The sequence below is a fragment of the Halichoerus grypus genome, chromosome 13 (assembly GCF_964656455.1).
Source record: "Halichoerus grypus chromosome 13, mHalGry1.hap1.1, whole genome shotgun sequence".
Classification (NCBI taxonomy): Eukaryota; Metazoa; Chordata; class Mammalia; order Carnivora; family Phocidae; genus Halichoerus; species Halichoerus grypus.
This window is the reverse complement of record NC_135724.1, coordinates 13623426-13643448: the sequence shown is the minus strand read 5'-3', so window position 1 is coordinate 13643448 and position 20023 is coordinate 13623426. Positions and strand designations below refer to the sequence as shown.

The 20023-nt window shown below is 38.2% G+C and overlaps 1 protein-coding gene across 1 annotated transcript in view; it reads left to right on the top strand.

The window, feature by feature from the left end:
• PHLPP1 (PH domain and leucine rich repeat protein phosphatase 1) overlaps positions 1-20023 on the top strand; it is a 217184-nt gene that overhangs the window by 20286 nt on the left and 176875 nt on the right. The window lies entirely within an intron of this gene.

Sequence of the window (20023 nt, the reverse complement as noted above, 5' to 3'; positions counted from 1 at the left end):
TATTGCACTGGGTGGGGCTGGGGGGTGTTTGTGAAGTAGAGATGCAGGAAATGATTGCCAAACTCAGATTTATAAGTTTGGAAGTGCTTGTATTGGGTAGCTTTGTTTTGCACAGTTTTGATTGCACAGTTTTGGTTCCTTCCTCCCAATCTGTGAGAGTGTGTGTGTGTGTGTGTGTGTGTGTGTGTGTGTTGGGGGGAGGGTAAGTATATAGATATAATGGTCAAAAACCTTCAGAAAAGTTGGAACTACTAAATGACAAAGTAGGGATTGTACCTTCTGTTATATCCTGTTTCCTTTCTGTTTATAAAATCACTTGTGGAGTAATAAAACTTCTGAGATAGTTTTTTTTTCCTTCCTCATAACCTATTGATTATACTTGCAGAGATGAGAGCTGGTTCTGAAGACACATTTTTCATTCCTAGATTTTTCAAAGTGACTTGTGGCTTGAATCTGTTTATAAAGTGAGCATAAGGACATGATAAATGATAAGATTAGATGGGTATAAATCAAATTGTGTAGGGGACAATTATTGTTAAATAATATTGTTAAGAAACCATGTCAAACCTATCATTTTTCCTCTTGATAATTGTAGCAAGCATCGACTTTGTGTTTTGTGCTCAGTACTCAAGCTGGATGCTGAGATTCCAAATTGTGGTTATTGAAACAAATGAAAAACCAGCAGTTTGGGTTTTTTTTTTTAATTGTATTTTGTTATGTTAATCACCATACATTACATCATTAGTTTTTGATGTAGTGTTCCATGATTCATTGTTTGCGTATAACACCCAGTGCTCCATTCAGTATGTGCCCTCTTTAATACCCATCACCAGGCTAACCCATCCCCCCGACCCCCCTCCCCCTAGAACCCTCAATTTGTTTCTCCAGTTTGGTTGTTCTTAAGAATATAATTGCCCAAATATTTACTGTAGTCTCTAGATCATCTGGTTATTTTATTTATTTATTTATTTTTAAAGATTTTATTTATTTATTCATGAGACACAGAGAGAGAGAGAGGCAGAGGGAGAAGCAGGCTCCCAAGGAGCAGGGAGCCCGATGTGGGACTTGATCCCAGGACCCTGGGATCATGACCTGAGCCGAAGGCAGACGCTTAACCATCTGAGCCACCCAGGCGCCCTAGATCATCTGGTTATTTTATATTCCAGTTACAAAGTTGGTTTCTATAGATTTTTAATAAAGATGTTTTGAGGAATAGGATAGAAACTCTTGAGAGATAACCATAACTCTTCATATCAAATATGGTGAATTGCCAAACAGCGGTAATACTGGGAGAAAGAAGGATCATTGCTTCTGATTTGGAGAACCTGGTGGAGTGGCAGTAGAGTTGTTTTTATGTTTTTTGTTGCTTTTTTTTAACTTGCTCAGGAACTTTATTGGGTTGGCGGTTGTAGGCACAAAGTTTTGTTTATGTTCAAAATTCACTGATCAGTGTAACGAAACTTTTTATGGGATACTCTTTTTTTCTCCTATACTTAGTCAATTCAGATAGTTGCAGAGTGCTTGCTTTCCAAGGCATGAGGTACTTTGAAGGTTGGGGGGAAAATGAATCCGACAGGTCTGCATTTTTATAGAAGCTTAAGCCAGATTGCACAAGGATATAGATGATCATAAAACAGAGCACAGTAAGATAGTACTGGGAGGATACTCCCTCCTTTCCTCCTTGCAAATAATTCTTGAACCTGTGTCCACTACATGCCAGTCTTTAACAAGACAGACATAGTCCTTGCCCTTGTGACTTTATAGCAAGTCAAACTTGTCAAACACATACCTATATAAATAATTGTGGCATGTGCCACTAAGGAAAAATATAGTATTTTTTTGTAGCGGTGAATCCTTGTTGATAAGCTGAGACCTGAAGGATCAATAGTGGTTTGAGGGTTTGGGGTACAGGGTACGTGGAAGAGCATTCCAGATAGGAAAATAGTATATGTGGAGGCCATGAAGGGGGGAGCCCAGCATGGTTTAAGGACCTAGAGGAAGGACCACTGTGAGTGTAGTACAGTGAGTGAGATTGAGAGTATCAGGAGGCAAGGCTGGAGAATAGTCAGGGCCAGATCTGGGTGTGTGTGGTCTGGGGTCAACTTTTGGCAAGTTGAGTGCTTTGGTCATCATAGCTCCCCCCCGGCCCCTCCCAATTAAATGCAAAATATGTCAGTATGCTCTCTAGGTTATGTTTGGCTGCAAGGGTCTTATAGGCTATAGTTAGTGTCTTGGAGTTGATTTTAAGAATAATAGGAAACCATTCCATTAGGTTATCAAATGTTATTTAGCTTTGTCTCATTCTAGGATGGGTGTCATGACCATCATTTTATAACTTTCCTTTGTCTTATCAGTAGGGAGGATAAAAGGAGGATAAAAGTAACCCTGTCTTTTCTATATTAAGCCTTCTACCCTGGATACGCTAAGAACAGCCAGTTTTCTCGCTTTCCTATGTACACTCCCTCCAGGCGCTTTCTTTCCCTTTCCAGCCTTCCCTGTAGCCGCCTAGCTCCTTACCCTGCTGCACTGACTCTGCGCTGAGAACCCACGATACTCTCAAATTACATGGGGCCAGGGTCTGAGCATAAAGGCGTAGGCTTTTTACCAGCCTCACATTCATTTTTACAGAAAGCTTTATTTTACTCCCCCCACAACCCACTCAATTTTCCCTTTCTTAGAAAAGAAAAATTAGTACCCTTCATCAAATGAGTAGTATATAAACATTCCCTGTTGTACACTCCCAACTTCCCCTAACTCAACCCCAGCGATAATAAGCTATGCTGAATATCAAGCATGTTTGATTGAGGAAATTTAAAAAAAAAAAAAACACCAATTCACTGTGTTCTCTTGGCACATTAGCAATCAACTTCTATTTCAATGAAGTTGGAATACAGCATTACAGTTTTTATGTTCTTTCAGGAAGACATTCAATGAGATTATACCATAGGATCTCTTTTTTGTACACTTTTTATCCATAAATGAGAGAGGTCTTGGCGTCATTTGTCCACAAAGTCAAATTTTCAGTTAAGGGCAGGTTCATTAGTTTCTTTATAGGGATTAGTGAAACTATTACTTTCTTTCTCCTTTTTTTTTTCCCTTGGTTGTCTTTATATTTTGCATTATTTTCCTATTTTTTGATGAGATAGTAAGTGATAGTAAAACAGGAAACAGGTAAAAGTTTTTTTATTTTAGGATTTTTATTGTTGTTAGGGAAATTTCAAAAACATTTTGAAAAGTATGCAGAATTTCATGTCATGATTTCAGGGTCATGAGATCGAGCCCCTGATGGGCTCTGTGCTAGGCGTGAGCCTGCTTTAGATTCTCTCTCTCCTCCTCTACCCCCCCCCGCCCCGCTCTCTCTCTGTCTGTCTGTCTCTCTCAAAAAAAAAAAAAAAAATGTAGGCAAAATAGTGTGATGAAGCTTTGTATACTGATTGCCTGGCTGGCATCAACAGTTACCTACTCAGGGCCAATCTTGTTTTATCTTGAGTCCCTCCTTCTGCCTAGATTATTTTGAAGCAGATCCTAGACGTTCTTTCATTTCATCTATAAGTATCTCAAGTATCTCTAAAGTATAGCACTCTTTTAAAAAACAACCATGACACTAATTTTGTTTAAAAAATTAATATTCCTGTTTTTCAACAAATATCTAGTCAGTGTTCAAATTTCCAAGTATCTTAAATTTTTAATTTGAATTACTGAAATGTCAATATCTTGTGATTGGTTTTTTGTTTACATTTCTTTGATTTTAGATTTCCCTTCTGTCTCTCTTTTCCCCTTCAGCCTCCCCCTCTCCTCTTTCCCTTGTAATTTACTTGTTGGAAAAAAACAGGGTATCTGTCCTCTAGAGTTTCCCACAGTTTAGATTTTTGGGATTACATCTCTGTGGTGTTAACAGGAGTGTATTGAAAGTTTGGGTATATACTTTTGATTTTTTTTTTTTCCTTTTGAGTTTTGTTTAACTTTATCTTTTTTTTTTCTTAAAGATTTTATTCATTTATTTGAGAGCGAGAGTTTTGGCGGGGGGAGGACAGAGGGAGAGGGTGAAGCAGACTTCCTGCTAAGCAGGGAGCCCAATGCAGGACTAGATCCCAGGACCCTGGGACCATGACCTGAGCCGAAGGCAGATGCTTAACTGACTGAGCCACCCGGGCACCCCTGTTTAGCTTTATCTTGATCAAGAGAGTTAAGTTGGATCTTCTTTTGGAGGACTTATAACGGAGGTCCAAAACTAGTGCCCACTGGGCCATGTGTGGCTCACAGACCTGTTTTGTTTGGTGGACACTGAAATTTTTTTTTTTTTTAAGTAGGCTCCATGTGGGGCTTGAACTCATGACCTTGAGATCAAGACCTGGGCTGAGGTCAAGAGTCAGACGCTTAACTGACTGAGCCACCTGAGTGCCCCTGAAATATTTTAAAATTAATTGCTATCATTTAAATATTATAAAGTTTCACATAAAAATCAAGATTTTTTTTTTTTTTTTAAGTCACGAGATGTGGGCATACTAGGTGTCTGTGGCAATGGCCAGGTTATAGCTGATGAGTGGCGGCACCTCACTTCAGAGGGTGTCTCTCTTTTTCCCGTTACCCCAAGTGCTCCTCTCATGGTTTCCTGCCTGGTCCCAGTGGGCTACCATGGTAGGTTAGTGAACTGCAACTTAGAGCAATAGGAATTGCTTTCCTCTGTGTGGGATTGCTTAAAATCTATGCATGGTAGTTTACTTCTAATTTTTTGCTACATGTTTCACTCCAGCTGGTGTTTGGGCTATTTTACTGTCTAACAATTGATGTTTATTCAGATAAATGGTCAGAGTGCCTGCTGATGTTCCCATTGTGCTTTGTATCTCTATCATAAGACTTGTTCAGTGCATTGTATGAATCTATTCTCATGCCCCCATGGAAATTGGTGTTTGTAGTTTTAGAATCTAACAGAATGCTTGGCACATAGTAGGTACTCAGTAAATTCTTGTTGAATGAGTGACGGAGGACAGGAACCAGTAAACAAAACTATTCAATGGAAAAAACGTAGTAAGAGAAAAAATCTTGTAATGTACATCCATGTTCGAAATTTCACTGATGCTAGTTCCTCTATTCTTCCATTGGCATGCATTATCAAAAGTGACTGTAATTGTGGTATGTACAGTGTAGAAATAACCTCTATAGGTGTGCAGATGTTTATCATTAATAACATCTAAGTTAGCAATAGATTTCTAAGAAAGAGATTTAAATTTATTTGTGTTTGGAGAACATACTAGCTGGACTTCCTTAAGAATTTGGAGTTTAATTCTTCCTTTGGTTTATGTCCAGTGTTAACAAGGACATGTAGCAAGTGTGAAAAAGGGAAGGGTACAACATGGACAGAGCTCACAGACTTGAGGGTAGTTTAGGAGGCGTATCTGGTATAATTTGATAAAGTTTTTAAACCTGGCATTTGGATATTGCCAAAAACAATACTTGAAAGATACTTTTATGTTTTAGAGTTTAATCTTATTTGTGTTATAACAATACATACTTAAAAAATTATAATTGAGGGGGTGCCTGGCTGGCTCAGTAGGTGGAGCGTGCGACTCTTGATCTCAGGGTTGTGAGTTCGAGCCCCACGTTGAGCATAGAGATTACTTCATAAAAATTTTTTAAAATTGTAATTGTTTTTTTTGGGGGGGGGTGGTTATATTAAGCCTGCCTGAACTTTTCCTTGCTTACTGACAGCCTTTTATAAAAGTGTGAGTAAGGTTAGGTTCTATACACTTTGACTCCAGGAGAATATTTAATTTCTCATGAGTAAAAAAACCAAAAAGTAAATACAAGTTACCAGTAGCATGTTCTAGCACAGTCTGAATTCTTATTTCTTAGTGATAATATATGAAAATGTAGTTTGGATGACCCTAAATTATCAATGAACTGACATGTCACTAAGAAATCTAGCTCATTTTGCACATTTTTTATTGTGACCTGAAAAGAACAAGTGGCACTATTATAAGTAAGGAGTTTCAGTTTTTAAAGTCCTTCAGTGGCATTTGTGGGAGACATGATAAACTCTTATTGAAAACATTTGGAATCTTCACATAGTAAGGTTGATTATTACAGGGAAGCACTGTAATGTTGAAAGAAATTAGAGATTTTCTTTTTTTTTTGAGTAACTGATTTTAATAATAGCAACAACAACAGGAGTATCACCACTCTGCACTTACAAAATGCTTTACATTTTTCAAAGCACCTTCAGCATTTAAATGATGATAATCACTGGACCAAATCTGTGAGAAATTCCTGATTAAAAGAAAACTTCTTCATGTTACTGTTGCCCCTTTTAGTTACCTGTATTTAAGAAATTAGTTACTGTTAGTAAATATTAGCCAATGTTTCTTTTCTACATAAAGATAAAAGGAAAATTATGACAAGATTCTTTACAATTTGGAGGAAAACTGATTTAAATGGAAGATTTGAAGCTGAAATACTGTGCTAATTTCAAGTGAGCTGTGTCAGAGATGGTCTGTGTCAGAGGTATTAAATCTAGATAGCTGAGCACTGGCTCTATTTCTGGGCCTCCAAGGGGAAGATTGTAGTGCATGCTTAATGGATTGTTACATATTAATAAGGAGAGGAAGATAGTTGGAAGAAAAACTGACTTTTTTATAGTGAGGTTTTCTCAGATGTTAACACTTCCCTGCTGTTAAATAGTTGCGTTTTATTTAAGCAATTTGATTTTCTTCTTTGTACATATTGCCTGTAACAGCCTTTGAAAATTGTAAGGTGAACACTACTTGAATGATGTGCTTTAAATAGCAATTAATTTAGTTTGATTTTACCCAAATGATTTTAGCTTTGCAGTACTTTTTCGTTTAAAAAAATTTTTTTTTTGTTGTGAGCTACTTTGAGCCTGAAGACAAGTTGGGAATAATAAAAGAATACCTGTATTACTATTACCCAGCTTTGTTGAATGTAACATTTTGCTGTATTTGATTCACATGTAGGTTTTATTTTATTTTAAGATGCATACCTGTGTACACCTTAGGATCTCAGCAACCTGGCACATGCTTTGTGATGTTCATTCCTATATATCTTATATTTTTTCATATTATATGTGGTGGATTTAAATTTTTTAAAATTGTTTGCTGGTGCATAGTAATGCAATTTATTTTTGTGTTTTGATCTTAAATCTAGCAAACTTGCTGAGTTTTTGTTTTTTGTTGTTGGTTTTAATAGTTTCTATATTTCTTTGAATTATTTTGTATAGTCAACCATATACCTTGCAAATAGTGGTGGTATTATTTCTTTCGGGTCTTAAACATATTTCTTTTTCTTGTCACACTGGCTAGGACTTTCAATAGTGTTGAAAGAAGGTGGTGATAGGAAACTTACTTGAATTTTGTTCCTTACTTTAAAGGGAATTCATTTTGCCATTTAATTTCATTTAATTTACTAGTTGATAAACTTTATAAGGTTAAGAGTGTTATGAGAAGTTTGTTTTTAAAATCATGAAAGAATTTTTATTATTTTTCTGTATGTAGAGATTTTGTGGTGTTTTTTTTTCCCCCCTTTAATCTCTGGAGTGTGATGAAATTATATATTTAGTATTAGTTTTTTCTAATATTAAAAGATCCATTAATTCTTAAAACTTAAATTATCTTGGTGAATTTTATTAGCTAATATTTTAAGTAGTACTTTATTTATGTTTTACATGTGGAATTAGCTTAAACTTCCCTTTTTGAACCGTTTTTTCTCTTATTTTGGTTTCAAAGTTATACTGGCTTCAAAAGGTAAATTGGGAGTGATCCCTTTTTAAATTTTTTCTGTAACAGTTTGTATAAGATAGGAGTTACCTGTTTGTTCCCTGAATGTTTGGTGGAACTTGTTTAAACTTCTGGACCTATAGGTTTTCAACTTGTGTTTCAATTTATCTAATGGTTATAGCTATAGTCAGATTTTCTAATTCTTCTAGGGTCAGTTTTGGGAAGATACATTTTTCTAGAAAATATTCTATGTCTGTTTTTCCAACATGATTGAAATCTCTACCACATTTGCAGTGTTTCCTTTGTATGTGCCTTCTCTTTATTGTTGGTCTAACCACAAATTTGTAACTATTATTTGGGTTTTGAAAGAATCAGCCTTAAGTTTTGCTGAAACTTATGTTCCCCTCCCGCCATATTTAATTAATGTATGCCCTTATTCTTAATTCTGTCAATCAGTTTTTTAGGAGTTTCATTTTATTCCTAACTAAAGTCAGATGCTTAGTGAATTAATTTTCAGTCCTTCTTTTCTAAGACCAGTTTTTAGTCCGTTTGGGCTGCTATAACAAACTACCATCACCTGGGTGGCTTCTAAATAACAAAAATGTATTTCTCACAGTTCAGGGTGCCAGCATAGCTAGGGTCTGGTGAGATCCCTTTTCCAGGTTATAGACTGCTGAATTCTTATATCCTCGCAAGTCTGAAGGGAGAGGGCGCTCTCTGGGTCTCTTTTATTAGGGCACTAATCCCGTTCATGAGGGCTCCACCCTCATAATCTGATCACCTCCAAAGGCCCCACCTCCTAATATCATTACACTGGGGATTAGGTTTCAACATATGAATGGGACACACACACACACACACACACACACACACACACACACAGTCTGTGGGAGCCCATAAATATCTCTTTAATACCACTTTAGTGGTATCCCACAAATTTTAATGAGGTGCTTTAGTTTTCATTGATATGTAGTTCAGTTCTAAATATTTTGTAATTTTATTGTGATTTTTTTTTTCTTTGTGAGTTATTTATTGCTAATTATGGCATAATTGTCGGAGAAAGTGCCTGTATGATGCTGATTCATTGGGATTTGTTGAGGTTGACTTTGTGGCCTGGTGGGTTTTTATCATTGTTCCATGTCTGCTTGAGAAGCAGGTATATTCTAATTGCTGGGTGCTGGGCTGTAATATATGTTCATTATTAGGTCATGCTTGTTGGTTGTGTCATTCAAATCTCCTGTAGCCTTACTAATTTTTGAGTGTTCAGTCTATTGGCCATATATTAAAATGTTTCTCAGTGATTGTGAATTCATTAAGTTTCCACTTTAATTCATATGATATTTGCTGTCTGTATTTTGAGACTGTGTTGATAAATTGCAGGTAAATTCAGAATTTTAATCTTGTTGACTGAATCTTTTTCTCATTGTTATTTAGTGACCTTTTATTTCTAAAAGGGACTTTTCCTTAAAGGATATTTTATTGGATACTGATATGATCACACTAGCTTTCCTTGATGTTCTTTCTGTATTGCTATTTATGCCCTTCTTCTAAACATCATATAGCAGGCTTAAAATTTAATATGAGAATCTATGAATGAAGCCCGTTTATTTGTATTTCAGTCCATTTATTTGATTTTAATTTTATACTCCCCTCTCCTATTTAGGTTTGATATTCTCTTTTCTTGGTAGGGTTTTCTTTAGTTTTCACTTTACTTTCTATTCATCTGGAAGTTTTATATTTGCTTTATTATTTTAGTGGTTACCTTAAAATATTTGACTTGAATATGTGACCTAAAAAGTCTGTAGTTAATCGCCATTCCAAAACAGTATGTCTTAAAAACAAAGCAAAACCCCAAAGACTTTAGAATACTTTAACTCTGATAACTTTTCTCCTGTTCCTTGGTGTTACTTTCAACTGGTCTTTTTTTTTTTTCTTTTTACTTCTGAAATTAGACATTACTTTTATTTAGTCAGCACATGCTTAGATTTACCCATAGACTTACCGGTACTCTATAAATATGTAAGTTTTTACAGCCTCATATTATCAAACTCCAAACGTCTTGGGGTTTGGAAAAAAGGACGGACTTATCACCCTCCCACCCCCAATTATTAAAAAAAAAAGTACGTATTTTTCGTCAAAAGAGTATTTGTTGTACTTTGGAAAAGTATATAGGAGAAAGTGTAAGTTTCTGGAAACTTAGAGATAACACTTAATATTTTGGTTAGTCAGCTTCTTCCTTGCAATTTTACTCTTTCCTTCCCAGTTTCCCTCTTTCCCATTGTATTAGTTTCTCAGGGCTGCCATTACAGAATACCACAGGCTGCATGAGTAAACTACAGCAGTGTTTTTTTTTCTCATAGTTCTTGGAGAAGTCCAAGATCAGGGGGTTGCCAGGATTGGTTTCTCCCGAGGCCCCTCTTCTTGGCTTGCAGATGGCTGTCTTCTTGCTGTGTCCTCACAAGACCCCTCCTCTGTGCACTTGGAACCCTGGTGTCCCTTTGTGTGCCCAAGTTTCCTCTTATAAGGACACCAGTCAGATTGGATTAAGGCCTACCCCAAAGCCTCATTTTAACTTAATCATCCTTTTAAAGGTCCTATCTCCATATACAGTCACATTCAGAGGTACTGGAGGGCTAAGGCTTCAACATGTGAATTATTGGGGGGAACACAGTTCAGCCCATAATACCTGTCTTCCAACTTCTTTCTTTTGGCAAATGGTGTGTTGATTGCCGCCGTGTACAGATGTGAGTTGACTGGGGATGTAGTAGTGAATGAGACAGAAGTGGTTCACATCCTCATGGGGCTTATAGTTTACAGTCTTAGACAAGTCTAGTATAATTTCTCTCCCTCCCCACTCTCATCCGTCCTCTACCTCTTTCCCTCCCCCTTTCCTACACACACACACACACACACACACACACACACACGTGCGTGTGCACACTATACTTGTTTTGTGATCATTAATATAACTGCTTTATTTTACATACGTAGAGGAAAAAGCCTTTACAGTCTTGAAAACCTAGCACTTAATATTTTTATAGTTTTTCTCAGAGTTCTGCTGAGATTCAAATTATCTCTAGATTTCTGACTACTGAAGTTATATCTTTTACATTTATTGCTCTTCCTTCTTTTTCCTGTATTTCCAGCTACTGTGTAACTCGTCATTGTCATGTAAAGACTATATTCTACAGTTTTATTGGTAGTGAGGATGAATTTCTTTTTTTTTTTTTTAAAGATTTTATTTATTTATTTGAGAGAGAATGAGAGACAGAGAGCATGAGAGGGAGGAGGGTCAGAGGGAGAAGCAGACTCCCTGCCAAGCAGGGAGCCCGATGTGGGACTCGATCCCGGGACTCCAGGATCATGACCTGAGCCGAAGGCAGTCGCTTAACCAACTGAGCCACCCAGGCGCCTGTGAGTATGAATTTCTTAGGTTGTTACAAGCTCCTGGGGATTCTTTCTTCAGCAATTCATTATTGCATTTACTTTTTGTTGCATCTCAAAAAAGCTCTTCCCCCTTCTCCTTTTTAGGTCACCGTTTTGGGTGGAGGGGCTGGGCAGAAGAATATAAAGACAAAATGAAAGGGCTCAAGTACGATAGAAAGTGGAAATGAGACACATTTGTGGGACTGAGTGTGTGTCTGTTCATTTTACGTACTGTTGCTCAGGTACCCCGAGTTCTCAGGTGCCCAACGTGAGAGTTCCATTTTTCTTTTAAATACAGTGTTAACTGCCTTTTGATTTTTGAGTGTGGCAGCTCCGATGTAGGTAATCCAGTGAATCTTGGATTGATTCTTAGGACAGCTGCACATCTGAGATGGGTGATAAGTTTTTCCTACTAGTTACTCAGGAGCCTAATAGGCAAAATTGGTCAGGAACCATTTTCTATTATTATTATTGTTTTAAAAAGATAAGTGTGAAGCATCAAGGTTGTTTGTGGGAGGAAGGAGGTACTTCTTTCCTTGTCTGACCACTGACTCTAAAATAATTTATTTGTATGAGACTCTGTAAGGTAGTATAATTTGAAGTTACCTCAGAATTTGACCTCTAGGTACGAGAGAATTTGTACTTCTTAAAAGGGTGGATTAAATTATTGTATCTAGCCAACTTCCTCCTGAAATGTTTGTCTAAGAGCAAGAACAACATCAACTCAGAGCAGTAGGGGACAGTCATCTGGCCTTGTTAGTGCCGTCCAGCTCCTTGGGAAAGGCTTTCATTTGTATGCTGCCTAATTATACTGTAAAATAAAAGACTGAATCCATTAAAGAGCCAGGCCCTTTGTGTAGTTCCTGAATTCCTTTAATTTAGTGGCTGCATAGAAGCTTTATTCAGAGCATTCATAGTCCTGTACTATCTTTCCTGTCTAGATGCCAGGTCCTATTCAATGGTGTTCTCACTGCAGGAAGTTCTCACATTCATTTGAGGATAGATGAAGGTGGGGGGAGGGGAAAGATGGGGGGGAGGCAAAGGACTGTGTGGATCTTTTTTTCCCCTCCATTTCCTGCTCTGCTCCTTAAAAACGAAACAAAACCCCAAACAAAAAGCAAACTCAAGAAGATAGCTATAAAGGAAATTCTCAAGTGACTCAATGGATTGATAACTCTTGGTAAATCACAGAAAAGTTGTGTCTGCCTCTGGCATCTATTTACAAATAGTACTAAAACACCCAGAAAAAGCATTTCAGGTCAGATGAGGGTAGGAGGCATTGGAAGAATAGATGGCAGTCTGTTCCAAAGGATTTACTTCCTTTAATTGAATGTATTTTAAAGGACTTTTGGCAGGGTGGGGGAGCAGTGGGAGGGATGATAAAGAATAGTTCTTAAGGTTGTATTAGCAGTCAGGTTGAGAGTTGACAGATGCAGGAGGGGAGTTCAAGTGAACATCTTAAAATCTAAACAGGAATAGAAATAGGCCAAGGGATGTTTTTTATCCCCGTCTTCTGTAGAATTTTAAAAAAATAAGTATTACTTTAGGTCTGGTTTCTAATATGTGACCTTTTACTAATAGATGCTGAATTGTTGCTTTATGTTTCCAATTTTCTAAATAGGTATGCATGGAAGGAAGGGAACTGGAATGACCCGAGTTGTATTTTGTTTTGTTTTGGGATGCTAGTGGTGGTGGGAAATAAATAAAGGAACAATGAGTGTAGACGGACTCTTGAGTGTAAATAAATAATGTACCAGTTTTGAATTGCCAGGATATTATCTTGATTGATGGTGGTTCTATAGCCCAAGGAAGCTCGATCTTGTTGAGGTTTGTTTGCCTAGAAGCCTTGGTAAGTGGAATGGAGTTCTCGGGGCTGGGGCCGGCGGGGGGGTGGGGGGTGGGGGGGGGGAGGAGGTGGTGGTCAAGGTTAGATTCTAATTACGTATTTAGTGTCTTTTTCAGGCCTTTTGAGTAAGGGGTATCATTTCAAGTTTCTGATCTCTTATTGTCTCAGTAGACCCTTATTGAAGCTGGCTAGGCAATTAAAAAACAAAACAAATTCAAACAATCCCTCAGCGACCCCTCATTTCTATCAGATCTTCAGTAGAAAACAGGAGTGAATGATTGGATGGAACGTAAAGTGAAGAATGTAGGTTCATGTTCCATGTTTTGTACTGTGAAATACATTCTAAAAAACTGTAAACACAGAAAAAATAGCTATTTAATATGATAGGAAGGATTCCTGGCATGTGGAATCCTTGACTGGATACATAGGAAACCAAGTAATAGAATGGAATCAAGACAAAGAACTGAACCTTCATTAGTTTTCATAGAAATAATGCAAAGTTTTCATTTTTGGTTTTTGGTGAGGTAGGAATGATAATGTGTAGTAACATTTTATTTTGGTTAAGTATATAATTAGGAAGTTGTCTTTTCCTTCTAATGGGAAACTGATAATAAATGTTTCTAGTTAAATTTGAAATAAGTGTTGCACCAGAGATTGTCCAATATACTAGTGAATAGGTATTAAATAATTTATGGAAGAGAAACAGGTTGTATTTTCATGAGATATTCCCAAGCATTTTGTTTCCATGCCTTAGGAAAATAATTTTTGAGATAAAACCGTAATGTTTAAATTACTCTCCCCCTTTTCTGCATTACCTTTTCCTTTATCATTAGTCATATTTGCTAATAAATGTTAAAATTAGTGAGAAATCAGATCTCAGGATATGTATATCCTTTATAGCTACTCAGGCTGTGATGTTTTGCTTCTAGATATGTGCTTGTAGGCATGACAATGTTTAAGTCTTAGATTTAAATCTCATAAAGTATGGTTCTCATGGTACTAATCTCAAGTGGGCATTCTACTACTAATGCTTTATGTTGGCTTTCCGGTCTGATGATAGGGATAGAAGTACCAAAAGCTCTGTTTTATCCACTGTTGTATCCCCAGTTCCCCAGTGCTTAGAGTAGGCACTCCATCTGTAGGAGTGGTGATTTTGTTCTTCTTTTTTTTTTTAAAGATTTACTTATTTATTTTAGAGAGAGAGCGGGTGCGCAAGCACGAGTGGGAAGAGCAGAGGGAAGAGAGAGAATCCCAAGGAGGCTCTGAGCTCAGCGGAACTCAGTCTTCTGACCCAGAGATCACAACCTGACCTGAGGCGAAACCAAGAGTCAAACACTTAACCAACTGCCCCACCTAGTCACCCCAGTGATTGTGTATTCATTTTCACTCATCCTTTGTTTTAATGCCATTTTGAGTGGAGTGTTTTTATATTAATGCCAGAATTTTTCTTTTTCTTTCCTTTTTTAAAAAGATTTTATTTATTAATTTAGAGTGTGAGCTAGGCGAGGGCCAGAGGGAGATGGAGAGAGAGAATCCGGAAAGCAGACTCCTTGCTGAGCACGGAGCCCAGAGGAGCCCAGCGCACAGGGCTTATTTCATGACCCTGAGATTATGACCTGAGCCAAAATCAAGAGTCAGATGCTCAACCAACTGAGCCACCCAGGTGCCCCAACCAGGACTTTTATTTCATTTCATTGAGGTGGTAATTTTTATCACAGTGAATTAAATTTTTTAATTTCTCTCTTTTTAAAAAGATTTATTTGTCAGGGAGAATGAGAGAGAGCGCATGAGCACAAGCAGGGGGAGCGGCAGGCAGAGGGGAAAGCAGGCTCCCTACCAAGCAAGGAGCCTGATGCGGGACTCGATCCCAGGACCCTGGGATCATGACCTGAGCTGAAGGCAGATGCTTAACCGACTGAGCCACCCAGGCATCCCTAAATTTTTAAAATTTCAAATGTAAAATGGGAATAGTTTGTCACTTTCAGGAATAATTGTGTGGAATATTGGTTCTCAACCAGAGTCTAGTTTGTCCCTAAGGGGGAATTTGGCAATCTCTGGAGAATTATTGGTTGCCACTACTTGGGGGTGGGAAGAGGTTTAAACTACTGGCATCTAGTTAGTAGAGTCCAGAGATGCTGCTGAACATTCTAAAATGCACAGGACAGCTTCTCTGTCTCTACATGTCAATAGTGCTGAAGTTCAAAGGCCCTGATCTAGAAAATGCCCAAATAGAGAAAATGAAGAACTTTGATTTAATACCACAAAATATGCCTGCCTACCAAGAACTTTAAAGAAAGAGGCTTTTACGGAGAGAACACTAAGATTCCCAAGAGTTAAAAAAACAAACAAACAGAAAACCCCCAAAAATACAAAACAGTAATTGGAAAAATTGTGCCATGTGAGGTACTTACATTTTTTTAAAGATTTTATTTATTTATTTATTTATTTGACAGAGAGAGACACATTTTTTTAATAGCTTTTTTTCTATTGAGGTATAGTTGACACACAATGTTATAGGAGTGTTAGGTGTACAACATAGTGATTCGACAGATTTATACACAATGCTATGCTCACCACAAGTGTATCTACCATCTGTCAATGAGGTACTAATATTAAATTGAAACAACCTACAGAGTTGGAATCTGTTTTTGTTTTTCATATATGTATGTACCTTCTAGGATGGGATGTGAAATTATGTTTCATGTATGTCTAGAAGATAGTGGGCTTTTGCCAGATGAAGAAAGTAGGGATGCTGAAGTCATTTTTGGAGGAGGGGGAAATTTACAAAGGCCTTGAAGCCCAGAAGGAGTGTGCAGAGTTTGGGGAAAGTGGTTAGTTTTGTGTAACAAGAATGAAGATGAAGACTGTATTGGAGGGCATGGAAAGAGACAAGGTTGGAGTTGGAGTTGGCGAGGTAGGAGCAGTATGTGAAGAGCCCTGTCTGCCAGGTTGTGTAGCATGTGGACTTGATTTTGTAGGCCTGGGGGAACCTTGTAGGGGAGTGACAAGAGTATTCATTTTAGAAAGATTACTTTAGGGCAGAATACGGGGGACAGAAGCAAGGAGACCAATTAGAAGGTTGTCTAAGTTCATTTGAGAAAGAATGAGGCACTGGGAATGGAAATGGAAAAGGGGGATAAAGGTGATCAAGTTCAGAGCCGCTTAGAAAAAGAATCTACAAGTTTTGGTGAAAGTAGGATGAGGACTTAAGAGAAAAAAAACAAAAAACCAGACTGGATTCTAGCTCCCTGTGGACATGAAGACTATAAAAGAAGCACGTTTGAGGAGGTTCCTGGCGTTAAGGTACTCTGCCTGCTTCCACTTACACCTGAAGCCCAGAAAGGTCAAGAGTCTTCTTTAAGTTCATCCAGGTAGGTCTGTGGTAGGGTGAGATGCAACTCTGGTCTCTTCCCACGTTCTACTGCTGAGCGTGGCTGTGGGCTGTGTGCTACACAATCAGAAGGTCACAGAGTTGAGGATGTGAGTTCTAGAGTCAGGTGCCACAGTACTTCCTCCTTATGCTGAAAACAGAAGAGGCATGGGTGCTTTCAATAAAGTCAGTAAAATGCACTTTTATTTAATCCTTACTATAACATGTTTAATGATTTTTTTTTTTAATTAGAGAGCATGAGCAGGGGGAAAGGCAGAGGAAGAGGCAGAAGCAGACTCCCCACTGAACAGGGTGCCCAACACGGGGCTCCATCCCAGGACCCTGGGATCATGACTTGAGACGAAGGCAGACGCCTAACTGACTGAGCCACCCAGGCGCCCCCTTACTATAACATGTCTAAATGGGTGTAATTACTTTAAAGAAATGGAGATGTTAGGAAATCAATGAGTTCCATTTTGGATATTTGGAGCTTGTGGACCACAGTGGTGTTACTTGGAGTTGATCTCTTACTGAAGAAGAGAAAATACATTGTTAGGATTAGACTGCATGTTTTATCATTTTAACTGGCCCATATAGATATTGTTTTAGAATTAAGGAGGAGCCACTTGGCAGATTTATTCTCAGATGAAGCAGGGTTTGTTTTATGGTGGAAGCTCTCTTAATTGACCTCACTGTCTGCTCTTTATAACATTGGCTGTTCCTCACAAGTGTTCGAGGCTGGGAAACGGTTTTCTGGTTTGCCTGTCCAGTTCTTCTCTACCGGTTGGGTTGTATATTATATTGGCTCCATTTTCACAGTCTGTCCAGGATTTGATTTATCTCCACTGCTAACTCTTTAGTTGAAGTCTGGTCATCTCTCGCCTGGATTTATGATAAGCCTTCTAATGACCTGACTCCCTGCTTGCACTCTCCCAGCCAGAATGATCCTGATAAAATTAAAGTCAGATCGTGTCACTCTTCTCAAAACCCTCCAATGGTTTGTCTCAGAGTAAAAGTCAGAGTCTTACTGATTTCAGAACAGTGCTTGGCTTGTAGTGGGCTCTCAGCATTTGTTGAACAAATGAATGGCTCCCACTTTAAAGAAACAGAAACTGAATGTTTTAGAGAATGCATTGTAAGTGTGGTTTATGTAAGAACCATGAGTTTATACTTGGCTGTACATCAAAAGAGTGATAAATGAGTACACACTTATGTTTTATGTTAAAATGTAATTGTTTAAGGTATTTATGTTTTCATTCTAAATGTTTTATCATTTTAATAGGCACTTTTTCAAATATTAATCAAGTGAGTATATAATTCATATAAGAAGACTTTTATGGTATGGTATATATGAAGAGTTTGATTAGAGGAAAATAACTGAAGGCTTGTTTTAATAATAGTAATTATAATAACTATATTTATTGAATCCATACAATGTCCTCCTGTTGGCTGCATAGACACTTGGCATGCATGGTCGGCATCTGGTCGTGTTCCCTGATGGATATCTTCATCTTCTTTTCACTACCACTGAGAATTTGATCAGTTCAGTGTCAGGAAACGTGTGTGGCTGTTTCCAGGTGCCATGCTAAGGGTTGGGGCTTTCAAAGGTCATTAGTTACTGATTGCAGCATAAACATTGAAACGGACACACCATACGCTCATTACCAACTCCCTGGATGTAAACTTCACCTTACTGGGGATATTATTTTGTGTGATTGAAACAATTAGATTAGTAAAAGAGTGGTGTTTTTTTTTCAAGCTAATGACTTTAAAAGTTTGGCTTTTTTTTTTTTTTTTTGCAACTTTTCTTAGAGAAATTGACTGCTTTTGTAAAATTTCTTATCATGGGCCAAAGAAAAAGACATCCCAGTGATTTTAGTCCTGTGGGATTGAGGCTTTGGTTTTTTCGTGAAGTCGGCTCTTCTGGAGGGGGGTTAATTTCCTGGAGCTGTCACCTACTCTTGATTCCCAGTGAGGGCTGTGTGGTAAATGCTTTTTGTTACAGCCCTGTAACCAGCCCTTCAGCCTACTGTCCTAACCACTGCAGCTGCTCTGTGTGGCTTTCCCATCGTACCTTCTCTGGGGGAGCGTGCCCCTTGGACTCCGTTGTCCAGACTGGCCTCTCACTTGTGCCGAGCCACTCGCTCAGCTGTTCATGTTCTGTGGAATTGCTTTCATCCTGTGCAGCAAGCATTCCCCATCACCTGTCTTGTCACTCTGGCAGACTGTGCTTGGGGCCCGGGGGTGGTGGTTGGGGAGCCATGTTGGGGTAGCCATCGGGCATGTCCATGTATGCCCAGGAACGTGTGCAGGGGTCTGTAAGTTTGGCTGCTCCTAGAAGTGTGCACGCTGCTGCCTCTAACCTTTTCTGAACTCTTTCTCTACCAAGTGTCTGTGTAATAAAATGTGTTTGGCTGTCAGAGAAGGCTTTATGGGAAGAGGGATGAATAGACTACATGTTTTATAGTTATACTAAGAAAAGGGCATAGTGCTTGGGGGGAGTGTGGTGGAATCACCTACCTTGGATCCCCAGTATCAAAAAGTAGGGCCAGTCTGACATGTCAGAAGACAGGACTGCTCACCTCTTGTATCAAAGGGTAATGGAAGTTGTTTCTCTTCTAATTTGCTATAAGGGTAACTTAATGACATGCCCAGTATAACAAATTCCACATGTAAATGAAGAGAGGAAAAATGCACCTTGAGATTTTAATTTTTTTTATAATGTGTTATAGAAAGCATCAAATTGCTGTAGACTTTCTAGGATCCCTAATATGTATCACTAGGACCAAATAGATTTCTCGAAATTAATAATTGACAGAGTTTTGTTTTTGAGTTAGACAGATAATAGCGTTTTGAAATAACTGACATAGTGAAATGAACCAGTATTTTTTTGAAGGCTATTGAGGTTTAGACATCTTATATTCCTTTCTTTGTTGTCTTCTGGATAGATGATCATTATAAATCCTTTAATTCTGTGTAGCTATAGATAAGTTGAAAATTGTCACTAGACAGAATGTCCAAAATCTGATCCTGCCATGCTTTGTTAGCTCATTGGCTCATTCTTTTCCTTTCTTCAGGTTCTTACCAATACCAGCCTTCTCTATAATGACCCCTGTGGGGAAGGAAGCCTGAAAAGCTTACCTAGAGCATTGCTTTATAACGTGCTGATAGGATAGTTTGTAACTACTTTTGTTGGTTTGAACTGGGCATTTACTGCTGGGGTTTTCTTAGAAGGTATTCTCTTTTCTCTCTGAAATTCTCTCTTCCTATTTTCCCTGAGCAAAGTTTCCTTACATCTGGGTAGGGAAAATGGAAACATGATTTGTGAGAATATTTTTTCCCTTTCTATTTGCGGTTAACTGGGAACTCAGATTAGTGTTTTTGTTTGTTTTTCTTTTTCTTTCTTTTTCTTTTCTTGAGAGAGAGCGTGCACGCAATGTGTGTCGGGGGAGGGTCAGAGGGAGAGGGAGAAAGAGAATCTTAAGCAGGTGCCACACCCCGTGTGGAGTGGAGCCTGATGCAGGGCTCAGTCTCGTAACCCTGAGATCATGACCTGAGCTGAAATCCAGAGTCGGACACTTAACTGACTGAGCCACCCAGGAGGCGCCCGTTTTTATTTTTTTTAAATAAAATGTATTAGACTACCTTATG